The sequence below is a fragment of the Salvelinus alpinus genome, chromosome 35 (genome assembly GCF_045679555.1).
Source record: "Salvelinus alpinus chromosome 35, SLU_Salpinus.1, whole genome shotgun sequence".
NCBI lineage: Eukaryota > Metazoa > Chordata > Actinopteri > Salmoniformes > Salmonidae > Salvelinus > Salvelinus alpinus.
Window position 1 is genome coordinate 12,667,497 of NC_092120.1, and position 17,069 is coordinate 12,684,565.

The window sequence follows — 17,069 nt, forward strand, 5'->3', positions numbered from 1 at the left end:
GTCCTGGACAGATACCCACTTTAGCACGACAAGTGCGAGGAGCTGGCACAGAACGCACCGGGCTGTGAATGCGCACTGGTGACACAGTGCGTATCACCACAGAACATGGTGCCTGACTGGTCACACGCTCCCCACGGTGAGTACGGGGAGTTGGCTCTGGTTCACTACCCTCAACTTTCGCCGCCCACTCCTCGCTCAATCTGTCCCAATATTCCTCCTCGGTCTCTGACTCACCCCTCAGCATCGCCGACCACTCCGTTTCCCCCCCCCAAAAAACAAATTTAGGCTGTCTCTCGGGCTTCCGTCGTGGCCGCGAACCCCGGTGTTGTCGTTGTTGTTCCCTCGCTGCCTCCGCCTGCTTCCATGGCAGGCTTCTGTCTCCTGCCATAATCTCGGCCCATGTCCAGGATGTCCTCCAATTCCTCCTGGGCACGCTGCTTGGTCCGTTGTTGGTGGGATCTTCTGTCACGATCGTCATAATAACTGGACCAAAGTGCAGCGTGATCTGGGTTCCACATCTTTTTTATTTCTAAGTGAAACTCACAGCAAAACCCAAAACAATACATCTCAAAATGAACCGTGAAGCTAACAATAGTGCTAACATGCAACTATACGTAGTCAAGATCCCACAAAGCACAATTGGGAAATGGCTGCCTAAATATGATCCCCAATCAGAAACAACGATAAACAGCTGCCTCTGATTGGGAACCATACCAGGCCAACATAGAAATATAATACTTAGATGACCCACCCTAGTCACACCCCGACCTAACCAACATAGAGAATAAAAAGCTCTCTATGGTCAGGGCGTGACAGGTGCGTTGTTTCATACTAATTCCATAGCTAACGTTTAAACATGAAATGTTCACTATCTGTCCTGGTCCTGTGAGCTAACTGAGAGAATTGGACACCCCTCCCTATCCTCTTACCCCCATACCAACATTAGTTCAGTCTCATCAGTAGAAGAAGAAAATAAAACTGATAAATAATTAAAAAGACAATACAACCGAGAGATGAGAATGAGAATAAAGATGGGGGGTGTGCCTTAATTAACCAGTGACTAATCTCAACCAAATGAATAATCGGGTCATGGCTGTGAGGAAAAGGGTGGAAGAAAACAAGGGAGAGAGAATAAAAAGGGAGAGAGAGGAATGCAACGTAATGGCACCCAAGTCCCTCCGATGGGAATTTTGTTCCTTTCCTTTCCCCATAACCCCTCCCAACCTCTTCTATTCTCCTCTGTGCTCCGATCACAAACAGTCTTTGTGGCTCCTAAACCTTTATCGGATGCCAATTTGCATGAAGGCAACAAGCAGCCACACTGTTTTGTGTGATAGGACAGCAGCTGTACCTCCCCTCACAGAACACACTGCATGTCCTCTTGTTTTAAGACCCTCGAATGCATTCACACACACACATACCAAATACATACACATGAACTAGCGCACATACACACTTGATTCTGCTTGTTTTACAATTCTCTGAACATACGCACGTACATGCATGCAAACACACATAGACACACACACACACACACACATCCGGTCATTGCTTGTGACCCTTCAAAAACGTTCACACACACAAACTCGATCGTGGCGCACACACACACACACACACACACACACACACACACACACACACACACACACACACACACACACACACACACACACACACACACACACACACACACACACACACACGGCTCCCCTTTGAGCGTAATTAAAACAGGAGGTGCCTACACAATAGTCTTTTGTCTTAGGGGAAGTGGGGCCGGGGCCGCTGCATATTAATTAAGAGACTGTAGTGTAAGAGGGAATCAGGCGTATTAAACAGATGACATACTGGGACAAATATGGCACTACTTTCTCTCTGTTCTCCCACAGTGGCGCAGGGATACAGCATGCGCAGAGCGACTTCATGCCATGGCATGCAGCCAACAGTTGGAAATTAGCAGCAGGCACTGTGAGAATTAATTAGCAGCACGAACAATGAATGCATGGAGCTGTGCTCAAGCCCCTGTGCTGGAAGTAGAGAGGTGTGAGTCGATTCAATATTTGAGCACTAGGTGGAATCATTGAGGCGTGGGTGGGAATCTGATTTGCTGGTCTGACTTGCATCATCCTCCCTGTGTGATTGTAATTGAATGCATAAATTGATGTAGAATAATTCGAAAGATATATTTGTGATTATGAAAAACTTTAAATGATTCCAAGTTGGCAGCCATTCAATATTTAGTCTGCGTTTGCTCCTCATTAGCAGAGCACTGAGAATTCTTAGACAAAATTAATCTAACAAAAATTACACATTGAATTGATTATAACCCTGTAATAGCAAATTACCCCGTTGAAATATGAATCTCCTTGACGATGAAAAACATTATTTCAGATGTTCATTCCAGTCTCACCACATCTGTCTGGCCATTTGCAACACAGAGAGCGTTCTGACTGCCCCCCCCAATTCAGGACTTTTAAATGAAACCAATTCAGCTTTAATAAATCACTAGGGACAGGGCAGTGAACAGTTGACAGACCATACAGTGGTACAAGATCCTGGACTTTTATTCCTAAGGGCCACCCAGCATCAACCAGCTCTTCGTGGGCGATCTCTTTGGACTTTCTTTCTTTGTATCTTTCTCCCTCCATTTCTCTGTATTGCTCCTCGCTATCTCTGTGCCTCTCTATTTTCTTGTTCAATCTGGTTTTATTTAGTCCAACCCTGTCAATCTCTCTCTTTCTCTCCCAGTCTCCTATTCTATCCATCTCACTCATCTCACTGTCTCCCTCCATCTTTCTCATTTTCTTTGTCCTTCTGCATATTTATCGCTCTCATGCTCACCCTCTCCTCCTCCCTCCCTCTACCCATCTTTCTCTCTTTCCCACTCTCTCTGTCTTCCCTCTGGCCGTCCCTCTCTGCCACTTCCTCGGTGGGGCATTTGCAGCACCGTCTTTGAATCTCCGCTCCTGGCACCCAGTTCTAAGCAGCCGTCCCTACATGTGAGGAGGAGACTGTGTGTGAGCAAACGGGTGCCCACTCCTGCCCCTTGCGCCACAATGGGGCCTTTATTCCCCCTCAATGGGCTCCATTAACGCCGGGCCCTTTGCCTCTGGAGGGGATGTCAGGCTTCCCGACATGGCACACAGAGATGGCCATTAGAGGCAGGAAGCCGTGGGCAGGGGCATGGGAGAGGTGCCAGGGCGAGGGGGCAAGCGGGTAGAGGCAACGTTTGTGTAGAACACACACAGAAAAGGACACATTCACCCAGTCATACAAATACTTGCGCACACGCATGCACACACACAAACACACACACACACATTCGCTCACAAAAATGCGAGAACACACACCAATCTGAAGAGGACTGGCAAGCCCAAGCCTTTGTGCCGCTCTTCTTTTTCCCATGCTTGCCACCAATGAACATTGCTGTGTCGATCCTCCATGGACAACCTCTCAATTTCTACTGTCTTTACGAAGTTAAAACTCAAGACACCATAATCAAAAAAAGTTTATGAAAAGTGTATATGTTATTCAACAAAGATATTCTAGAATGAACATCAGAGACCAAGATATGGATATGGGGTAACAGTGGGACATTACTCTGAGGCAGATTACAACTGACACTGTTATGGTGGTGACGCCTGCCTGGGTGTGAAAGGAGTCAGGTCGGCTTCTCAAGACCTGAGAAGGCTCCACAGGACAGAAAGGGGAGGGTCTACACCACAGGGGTGCGTTGTGAGAGCAGGTGGGGTGGTGGTTTGTGAGGGTGTATGTGTTCGTACGTGTATGTAAGGGAGTGTGTGGAGGGGGTTCGTGGGGATGGACAACATTCAGTGATCTAATGACGGCCCAACTTCTGAGCGTTGTCGAACAGAGCGGCTCCCTTTGCACAGGGCCAATTAACTCCCAGGGTGGGGACAGTTGATGGACAAGTCTATTATTAGCATCCGAGGAGCGCTGCCATGACTCAAAGAAATCAAAGAAGAAAAGTCCTGAAGGAAATGGCAAATGCAAAGTGAATGAGCGTGATATGGTTCATTGGCTCAATTGTGCCTACGTCGCTTTCTTCTCCTGTCCTCCTATGAGCAAAAATACACCACAACTCTGCAAATGATGTAATTTGTGGCTATGTGGAGCAGTAGCGTCCTCTGGCATATTCAATTATGTCTCTGTGGAAAAAAATGGTCTTCATTCAAATAAATAAATCAAAGCTGTTAGTCCTACCTATCTTTGTCTTCAAGACCAGATTGCTTACACATTGATTGGGCTCTATTTCAAACATATTTGCATATTTCAAAGAATCTAAAGCACATCATTATGGAAGCCAGGCATATGCCATCCAGTTATGATGTTTCTGAATGCAACAATAAATTATAATTTTCTTTTTTAGACAGTTGTGCATGTTTCAGGAAAGTCTCAAATGTGTTTATATATGTAAACGAAAACTGAGTTTAAAATAACTTCAAGCTCTAGAGAAAGAAACCATTTAACAGGTATACAATACAGACAGACATAAAGCAATGTTTAAAAAATGATCAAACACTAACACAAAACTATCAAGACATAGTGGATTATGCAGTGACAGAGTAAATCTTACATGAACAATGGTCTTAACATCCAAGCCTATATCAGATGGTGTAATTCTGGAATATAACTTTATGTTCTATTCATATTCACCAATAAATGGCTCAGCAACTTCTAAATAATAAATTCATTTCTTTGTTTTTAATCGCAACATATTCTTAATGTCAGCACAGTGGATGTCTGACATAAGGCATACATATGCATCGATTCAAATGTTTGACATCAAGTGTAAATGTTATGCAGATGAATGAGGACCCAAAAGCGACGTAATAGTAACAGAGTCTTTATTCCAGTATAAAACAAATAATGATTCTCCTGGATATAAATCAATGGTAATCCAAAACAGGAAACTGAAATCCTCTCGTCAATAGAGAGGAACGACTGGAGACGCGACCACAGACTGCAGGTCGCTTCAGGAAGGCACAGACCGTAGCTGACATAGACACCTGCTCACACGCAGCATCTGAAGAAGGCAAAAGAACACGACAGGGCGGAACAAGGACACAGAAACTGCAAACATCAAACAAGAATCCGACAAGGACAGGAGCGGAAAACAGAGGGAGAAATAGGGACTCTAATCAGAGGGCAAAATAGGGGACAGGTGTGAAAGAGTAAATGAGGTCGTAGGGAGAATGAGAAACAGCTGGGAGCATGAACGGAACGATAGAGAGAGAGAAAGAGAAAGAACCTAATAAGACCAGCAGAGGGAAGCACAGGGACAAGACATGATCAAAGACAAAACATGACAGTACCCCCCCACTCACCGAGCGCCTCCTGGCGCACTCGAGGAGGAACCCTGGCGGCAACGAAGGAAATCATCAATCAACGAACGGTCCAGCACGTCCCGAGATGGAACCCAACTCCTCTCCTCAGGACCGAAACCCTCCCAATCCACTAAGTACTGGTGACCACGTCCCCGAGAACGCATGTCCATGATCTTCCGTACCTTGTAAATAGGAGCGCCCTCGACAAGGACGGGGGGGGGGGAGGGAAGACGAACGGGGGCGCGAAGAAAAGGCTTGACACAAGAGACATGGAAGACAGGGTGGACGCGACGAAGATGTCGCGGAAGAAGCAGTCGCACAGCGACAGGATTGACGACCTGAGAGACACGGAACGGACCAATGAACCGCGGAGTCAACTTGCGAGAAGCTGTCGTAAGAGGAAGGTTACGAGTGGAAAGCCACACTCTCTGACCGCGACAATACCTAGGACTCTTAATCCTACGTTTATTGGCGGCTCTCACAGTCTGCGCCCTGTAACGGCAAAGTGCAGACCTGACCCTCCTCCAGGTGCGCTCACAACGTTGGACAAAAGCCTGAGCGGAGGGAACGCTGGACTCGGCGAGCTGGGACGAGAACAGAGGAGGCTGGTAGCCAAGACTACTCTGAAACGGGGACAGCCCGGTAGCAGACGAAGGAAGCGAGTTGTGAGCGTACTCAGCCCAGGGGAGCTGTTCTGCCCAAGACGCAGGGTTTCGAAACGAAAGGCTGCGTAAAATGCGACCAATCGACTGATTGGCCCTTTCTGCTTGACCGTTAGACTGGGGATGAAACCCGGAAGAGAGACTGACGGAAGCACCAATCAAACGACAGAACTCCCTCCAAAACTGTGACGTGAATTGCGGACCTCTGTCTGAAACGGCGTCTAACGGGAGGCCATGAATTCTGAACACATTCTCAATGATGATTTGTGCCGTCTCCTTAGCGGAAGGAAGCTTAGCGAGGGGAATGAAATGTGCCGCCTTAGAGAACCTATCGATAACCGTAAGAATCACAGTCTTCCCCGCAGACGAAGGCAGACCGGTAATAAAGTCTAAGGCGATGTGAGACCATGGTCGAGAAGGAATGGGAAGCGGTCTGAGACGACCGGCAGGAGGAGAGTTACCTGACTTAGTCTGCGCGCAGTCCGAACAAGCAGCCACGAAACGACGCGTGTCCCGCTCCTGAGTAGGCCACCAAAACCGCTGGCGAATAGAAGCAAGCGTACCCCGAACGCCGGGGTGGCCAGCTAACTTGGCAGAGTGAGCCCACTGAAGAACAGCCAGACGAGTAGAGACAGGAACGAACAGAAGGTTACTAGGACAAGCGCGCGGCGACGCAGTGTGAGTGAGTGCTTGCTTTACCTGTCTCTCAATTCCCCAGACAGTCAACCCGACAACACGCCCTTCAGGGAGAATCCCCTCGGGGTCGGTAGAAGCCACAGAAGAACTAAAGAGACGGGATAAGGCATCAGGCTTGGTGTTCTTATTTCCCGGACGATAGGAAATCACGAACTCGAAACGAGCGAAAAACAACGACCAACGAGCTTGACGTGCATTAAGTCGTTTGGCCGAACGGATGTACTCAAGGTTCTTATGGTCAGTCCAAACGACAAAAGGGACGGTCGCCCCCTCCAACCACTGTCGCCATTCGCCTATGGCTAAGCGGATGGCGAGCAGTTCGCGGTTACCCACATCATAGTTGCGTTCCGATGGCGACAGGCGATGAGAAAAGTAAGCGCAAGGATGGACCTTATCGTCAGACTGGAAGCGCTGAGACAGAATGGCTCCCACGCCCACCTCTGAAGCGTCAACCTCGACAATGAATTGTTTAGTGACGTCAGGAGTAACAAGGATAGGAGCGGATGTAAAACGCTTCTTGAGGAGATCAAAAGCTCCCTGGGCGGAACCGGACCACTTAAAGCAAGTCTTGACAGAAGTCAGAGCGGTGAGAGGGGCAGCCACTTGACCGAAATTACGAATGAAACGCCGATAGAAATTAGCGAAACCGAGAAAACGCTGCAACTCGACACGTGACTTAGGGACGGGCCAATCGCTGACAGCCTGGACCTTAGCGGGATCCATCTGAATGCCTTCAGCGGAAATAACAGAACCGAGAAAAGTGACAGAGGAGACATGAAAGGCGCACTTCTCAGCCTTCACGTAGAGACAATTCTCTAAAAGGCGTTGGAGTACACGTCGAACGTGCTGAACATGAATCTCGAGTGACGGTGAAAAAAATCAGGATATCGTCAAGGTAAACGAAAACAAAAATGTTCAGCATGTCTCTCAGTACATCATTAACTAATGCCTGAAAGACAGCTGGAGCATTAGCGAGACCGAACGGCAGAACCCGGTATTCAAAATGCCCTAACGGAGTGTTAAACGCCGTTTTCCACTCGTCCCCCTCTCTGATGCGTACGAGATGGTAAGCGTTACGAAGGTCCAACTTAGTAAAGCACCTGGCTCCCTGCAAAATCTCGAAGGCTGACGACATAAGGGGAAGCGGATAACGATTCTTAACCGTTATGTCATTCAGCCCTCGATAATCCACGCAGGGGCGCAGAGTACCGTCCTTCTTCTTAACAAAGAAAAATCCCGCTCCGGCGGGAGAGGAAGAAGGCACCACGGTACCGGCGTCGAGAGAAACAGACAGATAATCCTCGAGAGCCTTACGTTCGGGAGCCGACAGAGAGTATAGTCTACCCCGAGGGGGAGTGGTCCCCGGAAGGAGATCAATACAACAATCATACGACCGGTGAGGAGGAAGGGAGCTGGCTCTGGACCGACTGAAGACCGTGCGCAGATCATGATATTCCTCCGGCACTCCTGTCAAATCACCAGGTTCCTCCTGAGTAGAGGGGACAGAAGACACAGGAGGGATAGCAGACATTAAACACTTCACATGACAAGAAACGTTCCAGGATAGAATAGAATTACTAGACCAATTAATAGAAGGATTATGACATACTAGCCAGGGATGACCCAAAACAACAGGTGTAAAAGGTGAACGAAAAATCAAAAAGGAAATGGTCTCACTGTGGTTACCAGATACTGTGAGGGTTAAAGGTAGTGTCTCACATCTGATACTGGGGAGAAGACTACCATCTAAGGCGAACATGGGCGTGGGCTTCCCTAACTGTCTGAGGGGAATGTCATGTTTCCGAGCCCATGCTTCGTCCATAAAACAACCCTCAGCCCCTGAGTCTATCAAGGCACTGCAGGAAGCAGCCGAACCGGTCCAGCGTAGATGGACCGACAAGGTAGTACAGGATCTTGATGGAGAGACCTGAGTAGTAGCGCTCACCAGTAGCCCTCCGCTTACTGATGAGCTCTGGCTTTTACTGGACATGACATGACAAAATGTCCAGCAGAACCGCAATAGAGGCAAAGGCGGTTGGTGATTCTCCGTTCCCTCTCCTTAGTCGAGATGCGAATACCTCCCAGCTGCATGGGCTCAGTCTCTGAGCCGGTGGGAGGAGATGGTTGAGATGCGGAGAGGGGAAACACCGTTAACGCGAGCTCTCTTTCACGAGCTCGGTGACGAAGATCTACCCGTCGTTCTATGCGGATGGCGAGTGCAATCAAAGAGTCCACGCTGGAAGGAACCTCCCGGGAGAGAATCTCATCCTTAACCTCAGCGTGGAGTCCCTCCAGAAAACGAGCGAGCAACGCCGGCTCGTTCCAGTCACTGGATGCAGCCAGAGTGCGAAACTCTATAGAGTAATCCGTTATGGATCGATCACCTTGACATAGGGAAGCCAGGGCCCTGGAAGCCTCCTTCCCAAAAACTGAACGATCAAAAACCCGTATCATCTCCTCTCTAAAGTTCTGATAAACGTTAGAACACTCAGCCCTTGCCTCCCAGATAGCTGTGCCCCACTCCCGAGCCCGACCAGTAAGGAGTGATATGACGTAAGCGATCCGAGCTCTCTCTCTTGAGTATGTGTTGGGCTGGAGAGAGAACACAATATCACACTGGGTGAGAAAGGAGCGACACTCAGTGGGCTGCCCAGAGTAACATGGTGGGTTATTAACCCTAGGTTCCGGAGACTCGGAAGACCAGGAAGTAGCTGGTGGCACGAGACGAAGACTCTGAAACTGTCCTGACAGGTCGGAGACCTGAGTGGCCAGGGTCTCAACGGCATGACGAGCAGCAGACAATTCCTGCTCGTGTCTGCCGAGCATTGCTCCCTGGAACTTGACGGCAGTGTTGAGAGAATCCGTAGTCGCTGGGTCCATCTTGGTCGGATTCTTCTGTTATGCAGATGAATGAGGACCCAAAAGCGACGTAATAGTAACAGAGTCTTTATTCCAGTATAAAACAAATAATGATTCTCCTGGATATAAATCAATGGTAATCCAAAACAGGAAACTGAAATCCTCTCGTCAATAGAGAGGAACGACTGGAGACGCGACCACAGACTGCAGGTCGCTTCAGGAAGGCACAGACCGTAGCTGACATAGACACCTGCTCACACGCAGCATCTGAAGAAGGCAAAAGAACACGACAGGGCGGAACAAGGACACAGAAACTGCAAACATCAAACAAGAATCCGACAAGGACAGGAGCGGAAAACAGAGGGAGAAATAGGGACTCTAATCAGAGGGCAAAATAGGGGACAGGTGTGAAAGAGTAAATGAGGTCGTAGGGAGAATGAGAAACAGCTGGGAGCATGAACGGAACGATAGAGAGAGAGAAAGAGAAAGAACCTAATAAGACCAGCAGAGGGAAGCACAGGGACAAGACATGATCAAAGACAAAACATGACAGTAAATTAGTAGCCTACTAACTAAATAGCTTACTGAATTATTATGGTATTATATTTATACCATTACATTCAGTAAGATACTCCCAATAATAAACATCAGAAACCTACCAGATACAAATACTTCTTGAAACAATAGTCAATGTGTCAGTATTTTTTTTTATTATGTTCCTATCATTGAAGTATTAATTATATGGAGTAATTTACCAAAATGCCCCGAAATACCCAATCCTAAAAAGTACAAACAGATCATATAAGCATTGATATAGAACCCTGATATCTTTAGATGATGTATAATAGCCTAACCATTAACATGCACCTTCACCCCAACAATGACTAAGCCAACACTGCGAATAAGATGGTCTCTAATCTTTCCATTTAGCTTGTAGGCTACGTTAGCCTATTCCTGATTGACTAACACTCATTAATTCATTCAATCATTCCTTCACTTACTTATTCATACACAAAATGTCTTGTGCGCTGGAATCTTTGACTGTGAATGACTAAATTGATTTAAAACCCCAAGGGGATGTCTCCAATAAACTATTCTTTAAATAACGAATAAAATCGAAAATAGTTTTGAAAAAGTCAATCGCCCGACCAACACTAGGGGAAAAAAACTGATAGGGGTTTTGAGTTCAGAGTTAAACGAGGAATAGGCTAACGTAGCCTACAAGCTAAATGGAAAGATTAGAGACCATCTTGGAGGCATAAAATAGGCTAATCTTCCAGCGTGTTGCAATTCAGGCCTCCAATCCACTTCCCCGCTCCCGAGCTGCCAGTTTGCTCTTCCACTTATGCAGCTATTCATGAGAAAGGGATGTGAAACAACAAAATGCCAATGGCAGCTGTTTGTTTACGCTTTCCCACGACTCCATGCCAATTAGCCATCGTCATTCCGTCAGCCGCTTGTCTTCCCTCATTAGACACCCCTCAACAGACAAGTGAGGCCCTGGAAAGGCGGGCCCACGCAGGGATAGGAAGCATGCGGACTCCTTTACTCGCCCGTTTAACTCTCCTGAATCCACAGCCTCGATTTCTAGGTGCACTTGGTACAAAGAACCAGACTGCATCACCGATAATCCCAAATGTGCATGCGTAATGACGCACGTTCGCTATTTCTGAATACCTTTCATGGTGAAGCACCTAGCCTATATCAGGTGTAGGCCTAGCTTATAAAGATCTTGAGATAAATAGGGTTTGAAACATTTTCTCCTTTTGTCACCCAAGGTGTTGGATTACAGGTTTCATAAATAGCAGCAGAGCACCTCTAGGCCTACTAGTTAAATTCACAAGATGAATGAATACTACTGATTGGTGTTTGTCTGCAGCACTGGCATGCATTCACAACACTGTTCAGTGGCTGGGGGAAAAGGAAAGTTCCAAAAGTTTGATTATGATACATTTTTCGCCCAATGAACTTTAGTCCTATGAACTCCATGAAAGAAATACATTATTCAAATGCATTTACATGCTATTATTAGTATTATTATTGTTATTATTATTATTATGACTACTACTACTATTCTGCGTTAGTGTTGCTGTTCAGAGGGAGTAGCCATCAATTACATTGGAAGTATATATCTCAGTGAATTTACATCTCAGTGACAAAGGGTAGCCTAATACAATAAAATATTGTAACAGCAATTGCAGAACAAAAAATATATAATTCATCCACATGGAGTTGGGATTCAAAATATGAAACCTGTGTTTGGAAATGTGTTTGGTTTGTTTTAGAAGATTGTGTGGTGACTGTGGTCATAGCTTCTGCGGTTGGGTTTGCTCATTGTTGAATGGAATGTTTCCCTTTTACATGCATTGATTCCGCTACAATCACGATGCCAGTCTAGGCCTGTGATAGGTGGGCATGACCATGAATTAGCGCGCGGGCGCCACATGACAGTGTTCTTTTATGTTTCTCATTTTTAATTGAGTCCAAATGCGAAGAATTGAAAGGAGGGGACCCAGAATGCTCAGTCATAAAGAGACACTTCACTTTGTTGAGCAGAAATATGTGAGGGATGAATTCCATCAATCAGCTCAAGACCTGGGGTGACGTCATGTATTTTTCAGTGTGCAGAAAATACCCAAGAAAGATGTGAATCAGAAGCCTGCGATAATGGGACCATAGTCAAGTATCAGATAATAAAGTGTGGGAATCTGGGTTCTGTTTGTTATGTTTTTTTTTAAACTTGGATAGGCTACAGTACACATTTATTTATATATTTAAGTAGGCTACAACTTTTAAGTGGGAAACACATTTAACATACGTTTCCTTGAAGGGAACACTGAAAACCTATTATGCAAGTGTTCTTCTGTCCAGTTCCAATTGATATAATGCCTGTGTCAATAATTCCCTAAGGCATGACTGTCATTATGAGTTTTTGGTGAATTTATAATGGTGGCTGAAAGAAGCCATATGTACATACCTTAATGTGATTGTCGCAATGGTGTTGTAATAACACATTTATTAAATTAATAACATAAATGTATGTAATGTACAGTATAGGCCTATCTGGGACTTGTATTATGGCATCGTCATTGAGAGTTTATGTTAGAGACTTTTATTCACATGCCTTGGGTGAGGGGGATTCACGTGATAGATGAGTGAGTGACAGAGAAAGAGATGGCGATGTAACCTGTTATGCTACTAAATGTTGTGCTGCTGCCACTTCGATTAGGATTCAACTATAGAAAGGAACTTTATTGTAAACTGACTCTTTATCATCAAATCCAGGCCCGTCAGAGAACTTGATAGATAAAAAATTAGAGATTAGGGATAACTATAAATTACAGATACACGAGTCTCCCTCCTCCCGAAAAAGCAACACATGACAAACAACGCTGCCTGGCTGATGACTGAGAAAGGCCTATTGGTGCTTTCAAGACAACTCGGAAATGTGGAACCTCCGAGTAAAAATTAGCTTAGAGCTTCTATTGGTTGATTTTGATACTTTCCCAGTGGTAAACTCGGAGTTCATCTTTCTGCAAGGAGTTTCCAAGTCGTACATTTCTGAGTGTCCGAGTTCAGAGTTGTCTTGAACGCTGCGGATACATTATTTTCAGTGTGTCTACTTTTGACATGTGCTAGCAACATAATGCACAAGCAAACGAAATCCTATATAGAAAAAAACTAAAGCTTTAAATGGTCACGCAAAATATTAGTAAGACTGATTTGTGATCAATTGTTGTAATGATTGCTCTCATGGGATGTCATTCATTGAGCACTAGCTGACAGTATCATTTAAATCAAGTGCTTTTGTGAAAATATAATTACAATTTCTCCATTGTTTACCTTTTGCACTTGGCCTACTCTTGGATGGTATATGGTCTTAGTTTTCGATGCATACATTTAAATTTAAATTCAGTCTCCAATGCAGTTTAGTCGCACCAAATTACCAATACATCTTCTAGGAAATTAAATGTAAATTGGTAATCACTTCAAAGAACAACCATGGTGCAATGAATTGTGACACCGAAATGCACGCACGCACACACGCTCTCTCTGTCACACACACACACACACACACACACACACACACACACACACACACACACACACACACACACACACACACACACACACACACACACACACACACACACACACACACACACACACACACACACACACACACACACACACACACACACTCTTAACATGCACCCTCAGACCTCAGATTCCCTTAATGGGCATTCCAGTGGTGAGGCATTAGCTGTAACCTCCACACTGTCTGAAAAGGCCCTCCAGCCAGGCACATGCCCACAGAACACATGCAGGCCTCAGTCAGGCCTCAGCCTGGCTAGACAATGCATCTCACCCAGCTCCTCATGTCTGTGTGTGGAGAGGGCCTCTCACATGGGCCCCTTATTGAGAGGGAGAATGTGGAGGTCCTGGAAGCTAACTCCCAGATGGGCCCCATGGCCTGCTCCCACACTCCCCTCCTGGGATGAGGCAGACACACTCACACACTGCACACAGGAGGGTGGTATGTACAGTATGTGTGTGTGTGGGGGGGGGGGGGGGATAGAGCAAGAGAAAGAGAGAGCATGTGTGAGAGAGTGGGCGAGAAGGGGGTGGCTGGGGGTTGGGTGACGTCTCTTTGAGATCCAGTCTAGGTTGGGGATAAGGCAGGTTGGCTTTGGTAGGCAGCTCACACACACAGTCACAAAAGCAGCTGACTATACTAGTAGAGATTTGCATGTGTCTGCTACTTGTTTGGTCTGACTCTAATCTACAGCAGCTAGCCAGGCCTGGGTCAGTAGGACCATTCATAGAGAGTGTGCCTCCATTCAGGGTGGACTGGGGTTTGCATGAAGCTGAGTGTATGCATAGGATAGAAAGACTGTTTAAAGGTAGGCTGAATTATGGGCTTGTCATGGATCAACTTATAGATGAGTTTTTAGCATCTTCCAGCTTTAGACTGAAAACAGACCTAATGTGTATCTTTCGTTATTGGAAGTTGCATTTAGAGGAAATCAGTGGCTTGTTTCTCATTGCCAAAGGTGTTGGCGTTGAAACTGGTAGTGTGTCCACATGGCATCACCCACTACACCAGCGACTTTCAGCAGGAGGTCCCTGATGGTGTCCTAACACACCAGGGCCGAAGGGAGTTGTTGGCGATAGCATTAGCATAAGAAAGCAGCCCCATTTCAGTGCAGTTATTTGACCTTTGACCTCCCCTTTGTGCGTCCCAGACGGCAAATTGCTGCAGTGGTAGTGGCTGCCGGTCCCATACAGGCCCCCCCTACCACTACCTCTTCATCCTGTCATGACTCTCCCACCCTCCTCTCGCCACGGGAGGGAGGGACTCTCAATCAAGTCGTTTAATACCAAAGTCAATTCCCATACACCCCCCTTGTACACACAGACGTCCACATACACACTCTCACATACATGCTCCCACACTCTTAACCAGACATGCTGGAGGACTCTCTCATCAGCTTTTCTTTCCTGTTCTCTCTGTCTACACCCCCTTTTCTTGTCTGTGTTTTAATCAAGTGGAGTCAGGGACCCCCTAAAAGTACTGTGGGTGGGGGACATCAGACTTGATGTGCATGTTTGTGCGTGTGCATGTCTGGGTTTTTAGGGTTAATCCTGTGGTATTGCCATGGGTTGGGAAACATATGCATCATATTATCAGTTACTAGTGTGCGTCTTATTCACCCAGCATCAATGGCATCTGTGTTTTACCACCAAAGTCTGGACATGACTGTGTTGGCTGTTGTTGCCATATGTTAATGAATGTGTCTGCTCCCAAGACTAAGGCACTAAAGACATTACTGATTGCAACAATGTTGTTTTCAGATTTGTAACGCTATAGATATGGCATCTCAATGACTCATTTTAATGCAAGACCCTAATTACCATGCACAGAGGTTAGGCTGTTTCCTAGCTAAAGTAAGGTTGATATCTGTGGCTTTTCAGGTTTAAACCAGAGATGACTCTAGTTCAAACCTTTGTTGATGTTGAGGCTTTGAGTTCACAGCTTAGTACAATGAGTGTCATACTTAATCATGTAACATTTAATCCCATTTATAAAACATTTAGTGTATTTAGATTTTTTGCTGAAAATAATATACCCATGTCATAGTACATGAAATTGTCCCGCTTTTACAAATATATCTCTCTGCCTAAGCATTGACTGTTGTTTAGATCTTCCTATTGACAAACAAATAGGTCTTTCATTTGAATTAATGCATGCATTTGACTTATATATATTTTTTAAATTTACACCATGACGTGTTGAAGACACTTTGAGCTTGGTGCCACTTATGACACTGTAAACCAATTGTACTGAGACGGTTATACCTCCTTTAATAAGTATTTTATTGTGAAAATGTTCTCTTCAACATGGAACAGAGACACTAGCCGATGGTACTTCGACTTCCCTGAAAGGCCTGTTTGTCTCCCTTCACGCACAAGTGTTGAGGATGTTCAGTTGAGTCCCAGAGATGCTGTGAGTGTCCTGTTAATGACCAACACTTCCTCTGATTACCCATTGTCCCTAGCAGGACTAGAGCTTGATGGAGGGGTCATTAAAACGGAGGTTAGAGGAGCTGCTGGTCTTTCCTCAGCTTCCCAGGGGACGAACACTCACACACGTAGAGGTCAAGTGACCTCTAGCCTCCACCCCCTATCTATCAGCAGGGTGTAACCCCCCCTCCCCATTAGACACTCCATCTCAGACTGAGTGGCCATGTGGTGCTTGTTTTAGCCTTGACCTCTTGTGTCACCTCAGCAAAGTTTGGTGTGTTTAAGCAGTGGTTGGTTCCTCTCCTAGTCTTCACTCGTAACTCAGGTGGACTGTTTTCTTGTTGTTTTTTAGCAAAACAGTTCCCATGACTCTATTAAGAGACAAATACATTTCAGGAGTCTGAAGGTCTTGAAAGAAATCCCGTCCTATTTTTTCTAAATAGTTCTAGTCTCTCATTGTATTTAGTGTAACCATGGTGCAGAAGTGATTTCGCTGCTGCCATTTTATAGTGTGTTATGACAGTTAACCATTTTCAGAGTACTTATTTTATATGCCTTCCTTTTGTTTTATATCAGTAGCTAGTGAGGAAATAGACAGGCTACCACGTTTGGTTAATTGGACTGTGAATATTCACACTAGAGGTGATGTCAATGCCTGAAGAGTGTCACATTGTGGCTGTCAATTCAAGACCTGAAGTGGCAAAACATCTGCCATATAGCCAAATCCTCCCGTACTTTCTGTCTTTTTTTCTCTTTCTGCCTCTCTTTTTGTCTCACTCTTTTTTACAAACACATACCCAACCTCTTGCTATTCATCGCCTTCTCTCCATCTTTGTCTTTGTCACTGTCTGTCTGTCTCTCTTTCTCTCTCTCTGTCTTTCTGCGGTGGTTGGGTCTAGTCTGTGCTAGGAACAGGAGGCCTAGCCGGGACCTGAATGAAGGAGCGGGGGTATGTATATGTGAGTGGATTAAAGGGGATGAC